Here is a 19,554-nt window from a genome sequence, read left to right as displayed (position 1 = left end):
AGTCCTCATGTCCCACTCACCTCTTAAAAGCCCCACTTCTTAACACTGCCACTTTGAAAATTGGATTTCAACATGAGTTTGGGAGGAGACAAATACTAAAACTATAACACAAGACACACAAGCCAAACATCCGGAAATTCTGCCTCACTCTTTCCTTTCCCTTGCCCCCACCATGAGTCAGATACTACCTTTCTGTAATCCACTTATCAAATAGCAACCAGATTAATCATTTTTAAACGCTCCCAATTTACAACTGCTGCTATTGTTTCCACTTACTTAAAGGATAAAATCCAAATTCTTAACACAGCCTAAAAGCTGCACATTTTTGCTCCTGTCCACCTCTCTGGTATCATCTCATACCACTATTCAAATTTCTTCTTTTCTCCATATAGTATAATTTATTTATGTGCTTAGAAGAGCTATTTGTTGTACATATACAAATTGCTAAAAAACTTTAAACCACTGCTAATTTCCATTTGCTTTCTTTCCAAGTTGCCAGAGCTATCTCATTTGTGAACTATTCTAAACAGCAGAAATGTTAAAATGGCTTTCAAAACAAGCTGTAAAGAGCTTTTTAATACTTTTGCTTAATAGTTGTGACAATACAATAGGAAACAGGGGTTACAGCATATTAACTGAGATGAACATAGAATTTTGTTGCTTAAAAATTCAGATATCTTAGTATTTTTTATCCACTGGTAATCATTTTATATTTCATAAATAAAAAGGTTGTCAAAAGGAGGATTGTGAAGGTAAAAATACAATAATACAAAATTTAAAAAATTACCAATGACAAAAAGAAATACAAATTTTTCATTTGGGCAAAACTATAGAATTTGTAGAAACTAAAATGTATTCCTAATAAAAGTCTCATTTTTAATAAATACTTATTTTAAGTCTTACATAACTGTACATCTTCCTGAGTTTGAGATTTTTTTTAAAAAATTTCAACATTTATTTCAGATGCAAGGGGTACATGTGCAGATTTGTTATATGGGTATATTGCACCAAGATAGTGAGCAGAGTACCCAGCAGGTAGTTTTTCAACCCCTTTATAGAACCATCAGTTCTCATGAGACTTATTCACTATCACAAGAACAGCACAGGAAAGACCTGCTCCCATGATTCAGTTATCTCCCACCAGGTCCCTCCCACAATATGTGGAAATTATGAGAGTTACAAGATGAGATTTGTGTAGGGACACAGAGCCAAACCATATCACGAATGTAACAAAATATGGCTTTTTCTTATCCAAATGTTATTTGTGAAATATCAGAATTCTATCTGACTTATTTCAGGAATTTTTTTTATAACCTAAATGCTACTAGGTTTACTCTTTTAGAAAAATTTATTTTTGTATTTATATGAATTAAACTGGAGTGGAGGAAATAAATAAGTAATGTTATGAATCTTAAATCCCATATCCCTGTTAATTCTAAACGTATTGCTTATGAAGGCAAGTAAATAGTTTTACTATCCTGAAAGCTAAAAATAACCATTCCTTCCTGGATTCAAATTTTAAAATCAGTATTTATGAACTGTTAATTCTTATTTTAAAGAAGTTGAGTTTTGCATATTTTCTTCAATTTTTATTTATAAAAATTAAAAGTAAATTCTGGAAATATACCATAATAAACTGACTATTAAAATATTTTCTAAAATAAACAAAATCTATTTTTTCAGGCACCAAAGATATCTGTTATATAGATAATTGGAAAGAAATATGCATAATGGTCCTGAGAATATCTAAATCATATATGTTCTTTCTCTTTGTATTGTGTTATTACTAACGTGGCAACCAACATGGGTCTCTGCTTTAATCACTCACCTGACATCAGCATATGGGGTATTTGTCCCATCTACATATCAGCATTTTCCAGGCACCTGAAGAATGGGATTTAACATTTAGCAGAATAACGTTGAGTATTTTGATCAATTTAAAAATTCTAACAATTGAATTTCCACCTCTACTTAAATTAGATGAAATAAAGCACAAGAAACTATACTGTAGAGAATAATTATCTAGTGGCTCAAGGAATTTCTTAATGATTGAACATTTTGGAGTAGAAATATGTAAATTTATTATTTCTGTTCATCAACTTTATTTTTTTCTCACCTTGAGATTTATTTTCTTTAGGAGCACAAATCATCTAAATAGTATCATAGAATAATTAGTGTAGAATGGTTAATTTTAATAAGATACTACTCAGAAATTCTAAGTAATATGTTCCAAATAGTCATATTGAAACTTCTTGTCTAGGCCTCTCTATTTCATAACACAGTCGGATTTTTGGCTAATTCTAACTACCCAGTACTGATTTTTTAACTACTTTCATTCTGTCATGAAAACCTATTATTTTACTCAGATTAAATTACTGCCTCATCAAACCCCATTTGCATGTGATAGTCATGCTACTGATAATAAGAGCTAACATTTGAGTAGCTTTTATGGAAATTTAGCATTTTTAAATATGCCACCACCTTTGAGCCCACCATCAATGGCATGAGACATAAAAGGCAGATGTGTTAAATATTCTCAACTGAAGGATAAAGACATTAAAGTTCAGAATACTAAAGTGACTTGTTTAAGGCCTAAAACTAATAGGTAATGGAACCTAGACACATGTACTTTTCACTTATACTACATTGCCTGTATTCTCTTTTGCTCACATTTTCTTCTGTACTGTCATTACTGATGATTGTATAAAATAACTTTTGAAGCGCAATAGTTTCAGAGACATCAATTAATGACCCTTATAGTCCGATTCTTTTTCACATTTTAGACTACGGTTTTTAAACTTTAAGAAGTAATACTTAAGTTTTCTTGAATATAAAATGTCACTTATTGAAGGGGGGAAGATATTAAAAGCGAACTTATTGACTGCTATGTCTTTATTCCATCTTCCGTGTTTTCTCCATCCCCATCTCCACCCCATACATGGTGTTTGAGAAATTAAAGAGAAAATCAGACCACTAGCAACAAACAGTGCTTATTTAGAATATACTAAATATTTACCTAAAATTGTTTATTTATTGGAAATCTATTCTAATTGCATTATTGTTTTAGGTAAGCTTAACCATTTAACACATTATAATAATCAAAAAATTTACAGAAATGTCATGTTAATAAGTAGTGTGTGATGTCTTTTATTTTTAATTTGCATTTCAACAGAATTCACCCTTTCTGACTAACTTCTTTAAAATCTACAATCATTAACCCATAAAAAGTTGACTCTGTAAAATATGTGACCTAGCTTTTAGCCCACAGAAATTAAATTGAAGGACAGCTATCAGAAAACAAATTTTAAACAGAGGTACAGGTCTCCATGGTAGAGACAGTCACTCAGATCTGAAATCCTGAATCTGTATCCCCAGGTAAGTGTGGGCTTCTTGTTGCAGACTGATACAGAACCCTGATTAAATGTTGACTCTGGGTGGAACAATGTCACACAATCATGGCCTCTAAAGTGTTTACCATCTAGGTAGAAATAAGGAAAGACAATATAAATGTTCTATTTTACTGAAGTTATGAAAACGAAGAGCTTACGAAAAATTTATCATGGAAGAATTTTCAGGGGATAATTGATTTTGAAGAACAGGTTAGACTACATAGAAACATAATGAAAGAGTTCATTTTTCTCCTCTCTTCAGAAACTCAAACTTATTCTAGCCTCCATCCTGCTTTTATATGGGGGGCATATTTTACATTTCTAATTTGATCAATATGTTTAAAGTAGGAATTTATCACTGCCGGTACACTAGTGCCATCCTAACATTCTGAGTCAATATGCATTTGAAAAATTTTATTTGTCATTTGAATACCTAAAATAATCACAATGTACAAAATCCAAAATGTGAAATATAAAAATTTAGTTTTTCTCACTTTCTTAACCCAAAGCTATCAAGGTCCCTGTTGTGGAAATAATTATAATAAACTGTGTTTTGAAGACTTTTCTTAAGTATTATTTGCATTCTCTAGCATGTGCATTCAAAATGCAATACAATATGTTTTGAAAATTCTTCACCAGTTAAAACTTCCTTTTATAGAAAATTTTAATATATATACTATCACACATTTTTGAAGTGCAATACCCTTCAACTTTAAGTAACTCTTATTAGCAATTATTAGAAACAGAAGGCCGGGAAATAGCATTAGAAAAAAATGAGAAAATTAATAATGGAGAAGTAGAGTTTTTTGAAATGAAGATTTAGAAAAAATAAAATAAAATGAGAAAAAAAATAAACCCAGGCCTTAAAACTGCACTACTGCATTTGGCAAACAAAAGGGAAGGAACTGAGATACAAGAGCTTTGGTAATGAATTTCTTGCCAAAAACAATGGAACCACTGACAGTGAGCAGAGGATTAGAAACATATATTGAGGCTGGGCATGGTGGCTCAAGCCTGTAATCCCAGCACTCTGGGAGACTGAGGCGGGTGGATCACTTGAGGTCAGGAGATCGAGACCAACTTGGCCAATATGGTGAAACCCAGTCTGTATTAAAAAATACAAAAATTAGCTGGGTGTGGTGGCAGGCGTCTGTAATCCCAGCTACTTGGGAGGCTAAAGCAGGAGATTTGCTTGAACCTGGGAGGTGGAGCCTGCAGTGAGCCAAGATCACACGACTGCACTCCAGCCTGGGCAGAGTGTGACTCCATCTAAATACATATATATATTATAAATTTTGTTTATGTATATGTATTATATGTATTATATCTATTATAAATTTTATTTATATGTATTATATATGTATTATAAATTTTATTTATAAAATTAAAAGTAAATACATTCTGGAAATATACCATAATAAACTGACTATTAAAATATTTTCTAAAATAGACGCAATCGAGTTTTTCAGGTACCAAAGATATCTGTTATATAGGTAATTGGAAAGAAATATACATATATATATATATATAGAGAGAGAGAGAGAGAGAGATGTTAATCTATGGCTTTTTCTATCACAGGACTCCATTGTATTCTGCAATTGGCCATCTAAAACTCTGTATATAAACTCAGATAGGTATTTAACATAAACATGTTGTAACGAATGTTTGCGTATTCTTCCCTCCCTCAAATTTATGTATTGAAATCCTCACCCTCATGGTTTTGGTATTTAGAGTTTGGACTTTGGGAAGATGACAAGGTCATAAGGCTGGAACCCTTATAAATTGGATGAGTGCCATTAGAAAAGTGACCCCAGATGACTCATTTTCCCCTTCCACCATGTGGGAACATAGCATAAGGGCTGCCTTCTATCTATGAGCCAAGATGTGAGCCCCCACCCGACATCAAAGTGCCAGTGCATTGGTTTTGGACTTCCCAAACTCCAGAACTTGTGAGAAATGAATTTCTGTTGTTTATAAGCCACCCAGAATATGGTATTTTTTATAGCATCCTGAATGGATTAAGACATGAGCCCATAAGCAAATGCTTGCTAACTTAAATAATGCAACACCAACACGTGCTCTTTGTTGAACCCATAAGACGCAAGAGCTTGTAAAGTTTCTAATAAGGAAAAGAAGGCTTTACCTGAAAGATTCCTTTTTATTGGTTTCAGGACCCTCCAAATAGACTGGGAAGACACTCTGTCAACCATTCCATGAATTTATTGAAGCCTGTAGACAATAAAATGAAAGTGGCTGATATAGCTTCTTGGATGACAACTTTTTAGAATTGGGCACCACAGTTATCTTTGATAGGGAAGGGTGAGGTCAGCTCTTGATTGAGTGAGTGATTATTCTGCCTGCAAAGGCTTGTATGTGGGCAATCTCTGATGTGATTAAGTCTTCCCCAAATCATACTCGAGTTACCTCTCTTCTTCCACAATTCATTTGAGTTGGTTTTGACTTCTGTTTCCCTGGCCACTCCCATTAGGAGTCATACCCAGCTTGTCCTAGGGAGAAGTGCCAGTTACTGTGGGGTGCTGCTTCTCTCAGCGACAACCAGAGTTATCAGGAAGTGTGCTCTCTTTCCCCACATTGCTGCAAAGAACCTGAAGGAAATTCTGACCATCTCCTGGCCCTCTATGACCTGGTCAGTGTTCTGATGAGTTATGGTCCTCAGAACAACTATATCTTTTCCCTTCTTCACCTGCATTCACTTATCTGCAATGAGGGGCTAGAGTCTGTCGCTCTTTTGGCTTGAACTCCCCTTCATTAGTTCTCCTCTGATTTGGTAGAAAAGGAGAAAGCATAAAGCCTGCCTTTGTTTTGTCATACTTAGTGAGTACAAGGGTTTCTAGAAAGGTGAATGGAACTAAAGAAAATAAAATATTTTTAAACTCTAACTTTCAAACCAGAAAATTGGCATTTAATAAAATCAACATAAATGCCAAACACAGATTACTATTATTACACATTTAAGAAATTGTAATTGTACAATGTTTAAGAACATAGAAAATACTTTTCCTATGGTTTCATATATTTACTGAGGACATATTTCTCTAATTCTAGTGTTTAATAAGGATTCTTTATTGCTTTTTCTTATAGTAGAAGGAGTAGAAGTGTTTTCAGGAACCTAACTCTTCTGATTGTGATGGGACTTTTAATCTCATCTCCTGCTGCTAGTGTCAGGCCTAATATAGATAGTGCTCACTCTGGCAGTCAATACTATTTTGTGTTAAAAGAAATTCAGTAAAAGTTTAATGCACTTACATTAGATCTTTAAGCCTTGTAGTATTACTTGGTAGTAATATAATGACTATGACATAAAACTACATTAAAAAGATTTAGAGTTATGGGGGATGTAAATAGTAAAAATAAATCAATAAATAAATAAGTATTGCTCACATTATGGACACAGAGCAGGGATATTTGATAGGATTGGAGGAGACAGAATATCAGAGAGCCCTTCAGGGTCATTCTTCACATGCAAGCAACAGTAGTTACCTAAAAGAAGGAGACACACACGAAGGGTATCATTTACTTAGGCAATAGTACGAGTGAAGTGTTTGTATATATTTGGCATTTCTCAAGAAGTTTGATGCTGCTTGATCAAAACTAATGAGGTGGAATTTGTTGTCAGACAGACATGAGAGATAAACAAGGGTCAGTTCATAGTGAATTTTTCATGTCATAGAGCGATACTTCATTTATTACTTATGTAGCCTACAAAAAGAAATGAAAGAATTGTATTCAGGTTGAATTCAGACACAGATTTGTTTGTGGACTGGCTGGAGGATGGAGTAAGGCTGAGGAAGAAAGTTTCAAGTACTGATAAAAACTTGTGAGTTTAATTTTGCCAATGTCCATTTAGAGGTACAGAGAGATCTTTAAGTCGATGTGAACATTACTAAAGTAATATTTCCAGGTTTAAAAGATTAATTTTCTAGCAAATGTGGCAAGAGTGCATTCCTAAATGTCGACAAGAAGATTAACCAAAGTAATGTCTTTGAAAACTCTAAACAGTCCTCAAGGCACCATTTTAAAATGTAAAATATTAGCTTGAATGCTCAAAATGTAATTTCTATAAAATACTTTTTAAATGAAAGGAAAATAAGCTATTGTTGGTTAAATGAAATACCAATCACTGCTCTAAGCTCAACTTACAGGAAAGTTTACTAAATAAAACTCTGAAATAGATTACGCAGGGAGGGCATATTCTTTCTAACACTAGATACATCTGAATATAAGACAGGCAGTCATTTCTTTAAACTGATTTATGTATCTCTGATTACTATAGTAAAATGGAGAAAAAAATAGCCATTTCTGTTCTCTTTCTTTTCTATTATTCTATTTCTGTGACAGCAAGCTCATTTTCTATACTAAAGATCTTTGAATATAAATTTCAAAGAAAATACCTCATGTGTTTGGGAGGCAGCCTTATAACTGACACTGAGACTTTTCTATTTTTTAATGCTACTATATGTAGAATACATATTTTAATAATGTGTTTCTGTGGGAACAAAATATTTATATCAAAATGCATACAAAAGAGTATACTTTTTCTTCACTGTTTTATTCAACCGTTTAGTAAGCAGTAATTTAATATGAAAACAAAGTACATATTATTTAATTCTAAAATGCTTCTTGGCCATTCTGATGATAGGTTGCTGGCTTTGAATAGAAGCTGAGTTTAAAAAACAGAACTACTAATTCCAATTTAAATAGTACCAGGCATTTTGTAATTACCAGCAATAGCACGGTAAGATTAGCATTGTGGATCCCAGTCCAGTGGAAGAAGAGCTGTATAGAGCCAGAAGCCTGGGAGAGGAGTGTGTCAGTTCTACACAATATGCCTTTGACAGAAAGGGGGCAGGCAGGAAAGGGCTGGGATGTAAGAATAGGTGTTACATGGGCCAAGAATCCAACAAAGGCACTCCAAAACTACAATCAGTCAGAAAATCAAAATCCCATCATGGAGAAGAAAAGCAGATACTGTTGACATGAGGATGTACCTATTTATAAATAGAACAATTCTGCCCAAGCCATCTTTATCTCTTTATTACATGTATCGGGCTGTTACCATTTCATGGGCACATATTTGGTCTCTGAAAATTATTTATTAAAGTGTAAGAATTTAACTACCAAGATTTAACTACACTGCTAAATCTCATTCCTTAGGAATTAATATCCTGAAGCAATTTCAAGTGGTTCTTTATTTGTGATGGTTGAGAATACTATATAGGGGATAGAAAAAGTAGAAATCATCAAGGAAACAAGCAATCCAATTTCAAGAAAATATACCTCATTTTCATTAGTAGTAGCATTGCCTACAATATGGTAAACATAAATGAATATTCCATATATGTTAGTTTACCTGTAAGACAGTGGTTAGGACTTCTGGATCAAGATGGTAATCCCACAGTTCAAATTTTCTGCCCTTCATACTTCAAATCACATTGAGGTACAATAAAAATAGTAACAGAATTATAGCTGTGCTGCAAAACAGAGAAGAGGGATATCCATCAAAAATAACATTTTAAGATTTGTGTGGTTTATGGCAGACATTATATAAGTGACACTGGAAACAGGCAGCAAACCAGCATTGTAACTCTTGTGGAGGAAGACATAAGTATCAGAGTTAACCCAAATGAAAACTGGAAAATAAAAAATCCAACCTCAGAGTCAGCAAGAGCTGGGAGTAGGAGTAGGCCTCAGGGCAAGTAACTGGATAATTAATTGAAAAACAGCTAGATCTGAGCCAGCACAGGCTCAGGGTACGACAGCAAAACTGCTGAGGTATTTGCTGCAGGAAAAGCTTAGTAAACACTGCTCTATAATTAATTGTTCAGTGCAGTCTACTTTCAGGGGATCTTAGGATGTACATTAGATGGGAAAGGGAAGAGGAATAGAGTGCTAGACGCTTAAGACACACACCAGGATAGAGAGGGAGAGAAGCAGTGAGGGAAAGGCCGTTCCACCCCACAGCAAACAACACCAAAATTCTGTCTCAAGCTAAGAATCTTGCATAATATGGCAACTGTGAAAATATTCAATTTTACCTGGATTATCCCAATCTATTTTTCCTGAAACAAAACCAACTCTTGGTACAACCTGTCCTACATCCACAGAGGCATATAGTTGGAGCCTGTACCAGAAGAGGCCTGAAGCAAAAATAGATCCCCATGTCTAGTGAGTCATTTCATCTTAGTTACCCATGCCAGTAAGGCTTACCAATCTATCTGTATCTGTTTATCTCAATCTATCCACCAAATCTCTCTAGATACTGATAGTAACTGATGAAGCATCATCTACATTGATGTGTTCATGTAAACATGAACATTTATAAAAAAGAACATAGAAGAAAACAGAGTCATTAGACATTTATGAGAATACAATATAATAAAGGGAAGGCACTTCAGAAAAAAAAACAACTAAATAACTGAGTGGAAAAATTGAGCTAATGTTAAAAATGTTTTAAAAAATCCAAGTTAGTATAGTCAAGAGATTCAAAAAAATACTATTTTCATAAATGTAAAAAAAACCTCACTTCTCTAGAATGGAAGCAATCACAAAATTGAAGAAAATTCTCAGTATTAAATATGTTTACTGAAATAAAATAATAATAATAATTGAATGATGAAATAGTAAGAGACAATATAACCAAAAACTCAGTAATCTGTAACATAAACTCTTCTTTGACCTCTACCAAAGAATTTAAGTAATGGAAATTATAATAGAAAATGAAAAGAAAAATATTATTTATAAATTCTAGTATTTGTTAGAATATATATAATTATATATCCAGTATTTATTAGAATATATATAATTATATATCTAGTATTTGTGTGTGTGTGTGTGTGTGTGTGTGTATATATATATATAAAAATATTTGAGACAGAGTCTTGCTCTGTCTCCCAAGCTGGAATGCGGTTTCCCAATCTTAGCGCATTGCAACCTCTGCTTTCCAGGTTCAATGATTCTCCAGGCTCACCTTCCCGGGTAGCTGGAATAACAGGTGCACATCACCACGCCCAGCTAATTTTTGTATTTTTACTAGAAAGGAGGTTTTGCCATGTTAGCAAGACTGGTCTCAAACTCGTGACCCCATGATCCACCCGCCTCGGCCTCCCTAAGTGCTGGGATTACAGGTGTGAGCTACTGCACCCGGCCAGAAGATAGAAAATTTTAAAAATATAGATGGACAGCAATAGTTCACAAATACATGAATACCACAAAAACAATTTTTTCTTTTCTTTTTTCCTTTTTTTTCTTTCTTTCTTTTTTTTTTTTTTTTTTGAGATGGAATTTTTGCTCTTGTCACCCAGGGTGGAGTGCAATGACACGATATTGGCTCACTGCAACCTCTGCCTCCTGGGTTCAAGCGATTCTCCTGCCTCAGCCTCCTGAGTAGCTGGGATTACAGGCACCCACCACCACTGCCACCTAATTTTTGTATTTTTAGCAGAGATGGGGTTTCACTATGTTGGCCAGGCTGGTCTCAAACCCCTAACCTCAGGTGATCCACCCTCCTCAGCCTCCCAAAGTGCTGGGGTTACAGGTGTGAGCCACCATGTCCCACCAAAAACTATTTTTTTATTCAAAGAGCTCAGAAAATCAAGAAAGAATACATTTTGGAAACAAATGAATACATAAACAGGCACACTTTTGTGAAAATTGTAAATACTAATAAAAAAATACAAATCTGGCCAGGTATGATGGTTCATGCCTATAATCCCACCACTTTGGGAGGCCAAGGCGGTCGGATCACTGAAGTCAGGAGTTTGAGACCAGCCTGGCCAACATGGCGAGACCCTGTCTCCCTACAAGTAGAAAAAATAATCGGGCATGGTGATGCACACCTCTTGTCCCAGATACTGGGAAGGCTGTGGCACGAAAATGGCTTGAACCTGGGAGGTGGAGGTTGCAGTGAGCCAAGATTCCACCACCGTATTTCAGCCTGGATGACAGAGTGAGACTCTGTCAAAAAAAAACAAAAAAAAACAAAAAAAAAAACCCATAGTCCAATAAGTTTTCAGAGAGTAAACAAAAGACATCTATTAAAAATTAAAAATTATAGTGAAAATTGACTTTTTAAAATAATAGTAATGTCAGAGTACAATGAAGGACTATCTATATAGTTTTGAAAGACAATAAACTGAACTTAAAAATTTATAAAACATTCAAGCAACTAACCAAATGCTATCCAAATAGGAAACGCTTATGAGCAAGAAACCAAGAAAATGTATACTAGTATCCAAATAATTAGTGATGATGCGGGCATACTACGATTATATGTATTAAGAAAGTATCCTTCAAATGAAAGGGCACATGTAAATAATAACGGTAGTCTTATAGATAGCTTTTATGATTCTTATTTGCAGACTTTCTTCTGAATATAGCAGATCTCAGTGAAAATTTTGCAGTCTTTTAAGCCTTTATTTGGAAAAAGAGATAAGTTGGTTGTGGCAGGGTCAGTGATGTGATTATTTAATCATGAATCATCACACAAGAACAGACAGAATAATTGGTGTAATAAATCAAAACTGTAAAGATAACATCTCCAATAAAACCATATGTGAGTATCTCATGAATGTCTGTATCAAATGGGGAGGAGCCAAGTTAGTAGTAAAGTCATGTTCAAATTGAGAGGATGGAGAAGACAGGATTATGATGGCCCTGTGAGCCATATATCGTTGATAAGCACCCACTTCCCCAATGGTGGAATTTCATTTATGAATTGAAGTTCAGCAGCCCAAAGCATATCAGTCCAATTAGCAAGGGACTTCACAGGCTCACAATCATAGATGAGGGCAATGAGACCACAAGAAGACTGAAAACATTGACGGAGTCTTGATCTGAAATCTGTAAAATCTGACCAGTCCAAGTTTACTTCCTACAAGGTTCACAATGAAATGACATGAGTGGAATGCAAATTAAGCATGGCTTAGAATTTAAGACAAAGGAAAAAAAGAATTGTAATTCAATGGATAAATGCTTGAGGGGATAGACACCTCATTCTTCATGATGTGTTTATTTCATTTTGTATGACTATATCAAACCATCTCATGTATCCAATACGTATATATACCTACTGTGTACCCACAATTTTTTAAAGTTTATTTAAAGAGAAGGAGAGAAGGAAAGCAGATCTCAGTTTTGAGTAGGCACTTAATTTACTTCTTGGTAACAACAAAACAGAGAGACTTCAAACTATGAAGTTAGAAATGCTCTATTTGTTCGCCCCAACCACTTACACTGGTACCTCTTCCTAAAAGTGGAAGAAAACACTACTTTAATTAACACAAATACCAGAAAACAGTTGCAGTCAATTATCATGTAAAATTATTTTTTAAAGAATGAAAATCAATAAAATAACTTGATACGAAGACATGCTAAAGTATATGCCAACAAAGCAGATGGTAATAATTCAAAAAGTGGATTGAAACACATAAAAACAGGAAGATACATTGGTTCATATACACTAGTTGCAACTCATACATCACTTTGGAGGATACCATGAAACCAACACTTTATCCTGAACACTAGTAAATAAAGGGAAATAATCATACATTTATCCTTACTATACACAAGTAACATTATATAGTGAAATAAGCAGTTCATAAAATAGCATTTATGCGTACCATATGTCATACATTTTATTTTCCTATCTTTTAAATTTTATTTCTTCATAAAAATGATTTCATGATGCTCTAAATTGTTTTCCCACTGCCCTAATAAGTAACCTGAGATTGAAAATGCTACCTTTATCCCAACTCTTAAAATTTATAAATATTCAAATGTGATTTAATAATTTATGTACATTTAGTCAAAATAATTTGAAAATATTTAGAGATAGAATATGAATTTGTCTAAATAGTTGAAAAATAAATAAAATAAATTAGATCTACTTCTGGAGATTTTAACACTTCAAAGAAATATAGATGGGAAAGGGAATTACAATAAAGGCAAGAGTTCCTGGATTGCAAAATAAGAAAAAAAATAAAACATTAAAATAATTAATTCACCAGTGACACACTAAATCTGTAAAGATTCCACCAAATATGACATTTAGAAATGTAAAGTAAAAACAGTAATCAACATGTCTGTTTAGCAATTATTTTGAAAAACAGTGCATCTTTATTATAAGCAAAATGAAGAATACTTAGAAAAATAAACTATCAAAGTGAAACAAGACAATAAGAAGCAGAACAAACTAATCTAGGTAAAAACAAATGGAAAATGATCAACTACTAAAAATGCCAATACAAGCATTTATAACCATATGAGAAATGTTTTAAACTTCCAAGGAAGTTTTTATTATACAAATCTGATCCTAAATAAAAAGAAGGATGAAATGTCTTCCAAATACAGCACTAATCCTAAAGCCTGATGATGACGGCAGTAAAATAAAATTTACAGTTTAATGATCTTTAGAAATGAAAAATATAATACAACAGACTTAACTTAGATCAGAGTAAACAGCAGTCACAACTACTTTAATGAAAACTTTACCACAGGAACGTGCAACTGGCATAAGTGAAATCTTACACATAATACTATATGTCAATATGACTAGTAAAGGTAAACTTATAATTTTACTAATGTCATGTAACAAGCAATTAATCTATTTCATTAATGAAATTTAATATTATCATTTATGCTTAATTCATTCATTAGAAGTGAGTCACAAAGTTCAACCCACACTCAAATGAATGGAATTACACAAGAGTGTGAATACCAGGAGGCAAGAATCAATGGGGGTTAATTTAGAGGCTGCTTACTTCTCTCTCTCCTTTTATCTCCTCAGTGCGTGGTGACTGCCCAGGCAATGCCATCCCTGGATTCCTGTACTATTGCTCATGCTTCAGTTATATTTTATGTTTTTAAAATTCAACCCATTTGAGTTATCAAAACAGGAGGGTGTAATCTATGTCCTGGTTCACCCTGAATGACAGAACAGAACACTGTATTTATGCATAGGGGTTTCATGAAGTATCTTATATACTATTAAATATAAGTACACAATTTTGTGAAAATGAGCCTATAAAATCAAGATGTTCACAGGCTGTTTTTAGGTTTATAAGTTCATTTCACTTAACTAGCACATTTACCATTTTGTCATTATGATTAGCAGGTGTTTCATCAATTGTAGGAGCTGTTAATTTTATTAAAACAATTATTAATATAAAACCACCAGACATGCATTTTTTTATGTTCACCAGCTGCGAGTTCATACATTGTGAACTTTTTACATATCAAATAATGTTTATTTAATCTTATTCAAAAACAGGGTACTATTTCATTTAATAGATGTGGTAAATTTCATTTCTGTGATAACTGTGGAAGTCAAATTGCTAGGTCAGAGAATACTATGGTATTTAGAGCCAAATTTCTCTGAAGAAAAGTTTTTCTAATATATATTTCCACAAGATGAGTGTAAGAATGATTGTTTTCAGATATCCTTGATGGTATTATGAACTATTGTTATTTAAGATTTATCAATTTGATATTTAAATTTCTTCCTGTTATTTTAGCAGGACATGTAAACTTCTTCCTACTATTTTAGCAGGATGTATAAACATATAAATAGCCTCTCTGAAAATTGTCAAAAATGTGTGATTGTTATGAAATTGAACAATTTTTTGGAGAGGCTATTTATATGTTTTAGATGTTAGTAAATTCTTTATAGTACTTAAAATAGTACTTACAGATTTGTAAAAGTGTTTATTAATTTTCTTATCAATTTCTAAAAGTCTTTTATTTATTAAAGACATTACTCATCGCCTATTTTGGTAATACTTTTCCCTGAGTTTTCTGTTATCTTTCTTTAATCTTCTGAATGTCTCTATCAAAATATATTTGAAATTTTCCAAGTTCAAGTATGTTAATTGGTCAGGTATATCATATCTTTATATCTTTATTTCAAGCTTAACAACCCTATATTTTCCTAAAATTATATAAATATTCACTTACATATTTTTTTCTAGGCTGTTATAATTTAGTACAAGGAATTTAAGCCTTTGAGTTTGCTTTATATTTAGTTAAAATCAACACCAAATACCTTGTTGCTGTTGTCAGAGACTTTTGAGTTTTTATAAATACTTCATTTTCCCTTATCATCCTTTCCCACATCTGTTAAAGCTCAGATGTGCCCAAATCTTTAGTCTTCTCTTCCTTTACACCACTGAATAGAGATGATGTCAATATAAGAAGATGATGTGAAATAACCTTTTGAAAGGTGTGAATTTTTAGCATGGATGATAAAGAAACCTTTTTTGTGCTAAGCTACAGAAATGTCTTTGTTGATTATTACCAGTACAAAACCTATTCTGTTTTCTGACTAATGTAGGTAGCAAACCAATCATAAGGCAATTTAAAGCGAGTCTCTCTAAATGTTAACATAAGGAAATGGGGATCGGTTTTCACATTTTTTTTAGGAAGGCAAAACATATGACTGACTAATCAAAACTCTGCATGCTACTAATAAATGTAAATGAATGCCACGCTTTCTTCTAAAGCAAATTGCCGAGTGACACCTTAAGGAACATTAAGATTAATTTTAAAAGTTTGTCAATCAACTCTATAAATATTCATTTAGCAAAACAACATGATCACCTGTTATTGGCACTCTACTGGGTCTTAAATTCATAACTTGCAGTCGAAGTCAGTTCATACATTAACTTTGCTTAAGGTATAGTTTGTCTCTTGAAAGTTTGTGTTCTTTCCCTGTTACAGGTAGTGAAGCATACACAACTCATCTGAGAGCCTTGGTTCCAGCTAAGTCTAAGGAGAGCCTTGGTTTAGGCTAAGTCTATTTATCATAAACAGAAAATTCTTTTCAGCTCTTTCAGAGAAACATGAAAATAAGTTTCAAGTTTACCACTGGAAACATGAAAAGATGTAGAAGACTGAGTAGAGTTTGCTCAGGAAAGCTCTGAGGTTAGTTGTAAAGTATAGCTATTAGGTGGGTTATTCTTCTGTGTGATTAGCTGTTGCTGATGTCAATGAACACAATAAGTGATGTGTTCAACTGATGGAACAACAACAACAACAACAAACGGAAAACTTCACGCCAACACCCTTGATGAATATCAATAAAACTTCCTCAACAAAATACTTGCAAGCCAAATCCAGCAACACATCAAAAAGCTAATCCACTTTGATCAAGTAGGCTTCATTCCTGGGATGCAAGGTTGGTTTAACATACTAAAATCAATCAATGTGATGTACCACATAAACAAAACTAAAGACAAAGACCACACGATTTTCTCAATAGATACAGAAAAAGCTTTTGATAAAATTCAACATCCTTCATGTTAAAAACCCTCAATAAACTAGATTTTGAATGAACATACCTCAAAATAATAAGAGCTATCTATGACAAACCCATAGCCAACATTATACTGAGTGGGTAAAAGCTGGAAGCATTCCCTTTGAAAACCAGCACAAGAAAAGGATGGCCTCTCTCACCACTTCTATCCAACATATAATTGGAAGTCCTTGCCAGAGAAGTATGCAAGAGAAAGAAATAAAGGCATCCAAATAGGAAGAAAGGAAGTCAAACTATCTTGGTTTGTGGATGACATTATTCTGCATTTTAAAAACACCATAGTCTGAGCCTAAAAGCTCCTTCAGCTGATAAACAACTTCATCAAAGTTGCAGGACACAAAATCAACATACAAAAATCACTAGGATTCCTATATACTAACAACAACCAAACTGAGAGCCAAAGCAGAAAGGCAGTAACGTGCACAATTGCCACACAAAAATAATAACCTAGAAATATAGCAACCAGAGAGGTGAAACATCTCTACGATGAGAACTACAAAACACAGATCAAAGAAAACAGAGAAGAAACAAAAGAATAAAAATTAAAAATGTCATGCATATGGATATGAAGATTCAATATCATTGAAAGCAATTTACAGATTAAATGCTATTCCTGTCAAACTACCAATGGCATGCTTCACATAACTAGGAAAATTATTTTAAAATATTTAAGAGACAGAACATTCAGTGTTTGGTTTTCTCTTCTTGTGTTACTTTGCTGAGAATGATGGTTTCCAGTTTCATCCATGTCCCTGCAAAGGACGTGAATTCATCCTTTTTTATGGCTGCGTAGTATTCCATGGTGTATATGTGCCACATTTTCTTTTTCCAGTCTTTCATTGATGGACATTTGGGTTGGTTCCAAGACTTCGCTATTGTGAACAGTGCTGCAATAAACATATGTATGTATGTGTCTTTATAGCAGCATGACTTATAATCCTTTGGGTGTATATCCAGTAATGGGATTGATGGGTAAAATGGGATTTCTAGTTCTAGATCCTTGAGGAATCACCACACTGTCTTCCACAATGGTTGCATGAATTTACACTCCCACCAACAGTGTAAATGTGTTCCCATTTCTCCACATCCTCTCCAGCATCTGTTGTTTCCTGACATTTTAGTGATCACCATTCTAACTGACATGAGATGGTATCTCATTGTGATTTTGATTTGCATTTCTCTAATGACCAGTGATGGTGAGCACTTTTTTTCATAGATTTGTTGGCTGCATAAGTGTCTTCTTTTGAGAAGTGTCTGTTCATATCCTTCACCATTTTTTGATGAAGATGTTTGATTTTTTTTTCTCGGAAATTTGTTTAAGTTCTTTGTAGATTCTGGATATTAGCCCTTTTTCAGATGGATAGATTGCAAAAATTTTCTCCCATTCTATAGGTTGCCTGTGTACTGTCATGATAGTTTCTTTTGCTGTATAGAAGCTCCTCAGTTTAATTAGATCCCATTTGTCAATTTTGGCTTTTGTTGCCATTGTTTTTGGCGTTTTATTCATGAAGTCTTTGCCCATCCCTATGTCCTGAGTGGTATTGCCTAGGTTTTCCTCTAGGGTTTTCATGGCTTTAGGTCTTACATTTAAATCTTTAATCCATCTCAAGTTAATTTTTGTATAAGGTATAAGGAAGGGATCCAGTTTCAGTTTTCTGCATATGGCTAGCCAGTTTTACCAACACCATTTATTAAATAGGGAATCCTTTCCCCATTGCTTGTTTTTGTCATGTTTGTCAAAGATCAAATGGTTGTGGATGTGTGCCATTATTTCTGAGGCCTCTGATCTGATTCATTAGTCTATATCTCTGTTTTGGTACCAGTACCATGCTGTTTTGGTTACTGTTGGTTTATAGTGTATTTTGAAGTCAGGTAGCATGATGCCTCCAGCTTTGTTCTTTTTGCTTAGGATTGTCTTCACTGTAAAGGCTCTTTTTTGGTCCCACATGAATGATAAAGTAGTTTTTCCAATGCTGTGAAGAAAGTCAATTGTAGCTTGATGGGGATAGCACTGAATCTATAAATTACTTTGGACAATATGGCCATTTTCACGATATTGATTCTTCTTATCCATGAGCATGGCATGTTCTTCCATTTGTTTGTGTCCTCTTTTATTTCCTTGAGCAGTGGTTTGTAGTGCTCCTTGAAGACGTCTTTCACATCCCTTGTAAGTTGGATTCCTAGGTATTTTATTCTCTTTGTAGCAATTGTGAATGGTAATTCACTCATGATTTGGCTCTGTGTTTGTCTGTTTATTGGTGTACAGGAATGCTTGTGATTTTTGCACATTGATTTTGTATCCTTAGACTTTGGTGAAGTTGTTAATCAGCTTAAGAAGATTTTGGGCTGAGACGATGGGGTTTTCTAAAAACACAATCATGTCATCTGCAAACGGACACAATTTGACTTCCTCTTTTCCTAATTGAATACCCTTTATTTCTTTCTCTTTTCTGATTGCCCTGGCCAGAACTTCCAACACTTTGTTGAATAGGAGTGGTAAGAGGGGACATCCTTGTCTTGTGCTGGTTTTCAAAAGGAATGCTTCCAGTTTTTGCGCATTCAGTATGATATTGGCTGTGGGTTTGTCAAAAATAGCTCTTCTTATTTTGATATATGTTCCGTCAATACCTAGTTTATTGAGAGTTTTTAGCAGGAAGGACTGTTGAATTTTGTTGAAGGCCTTATCTGCATCTATTGAAATAACCACGTGGTTTTTGTCATTGTTTCTGTTTATCTGATGAGTTACATTTATTGATTTGCATATGCTGAACCAGCCTTGCATCCCTGGGATGAAGCCAAATTCATCGTGGTGGATAAGCTTTTTGATATGCTGCCGGA

This window comes from Macaca fascicularis, chromosome 8 (genome assembly GCF_037993035.2).
Source record: "Macaca fascicularis isolate 582-1 chromosome 8, T2T-MFA8v1.1".
Taxonomy (NCBI): Eukaryota; Metazoa; Chordata; class Mammalia; order Primates; family Cercopithecidae; genus Macaca; species Macaca fascicularis.
This window is presented reverse-complemented; position numbering follows the sequence as displayed.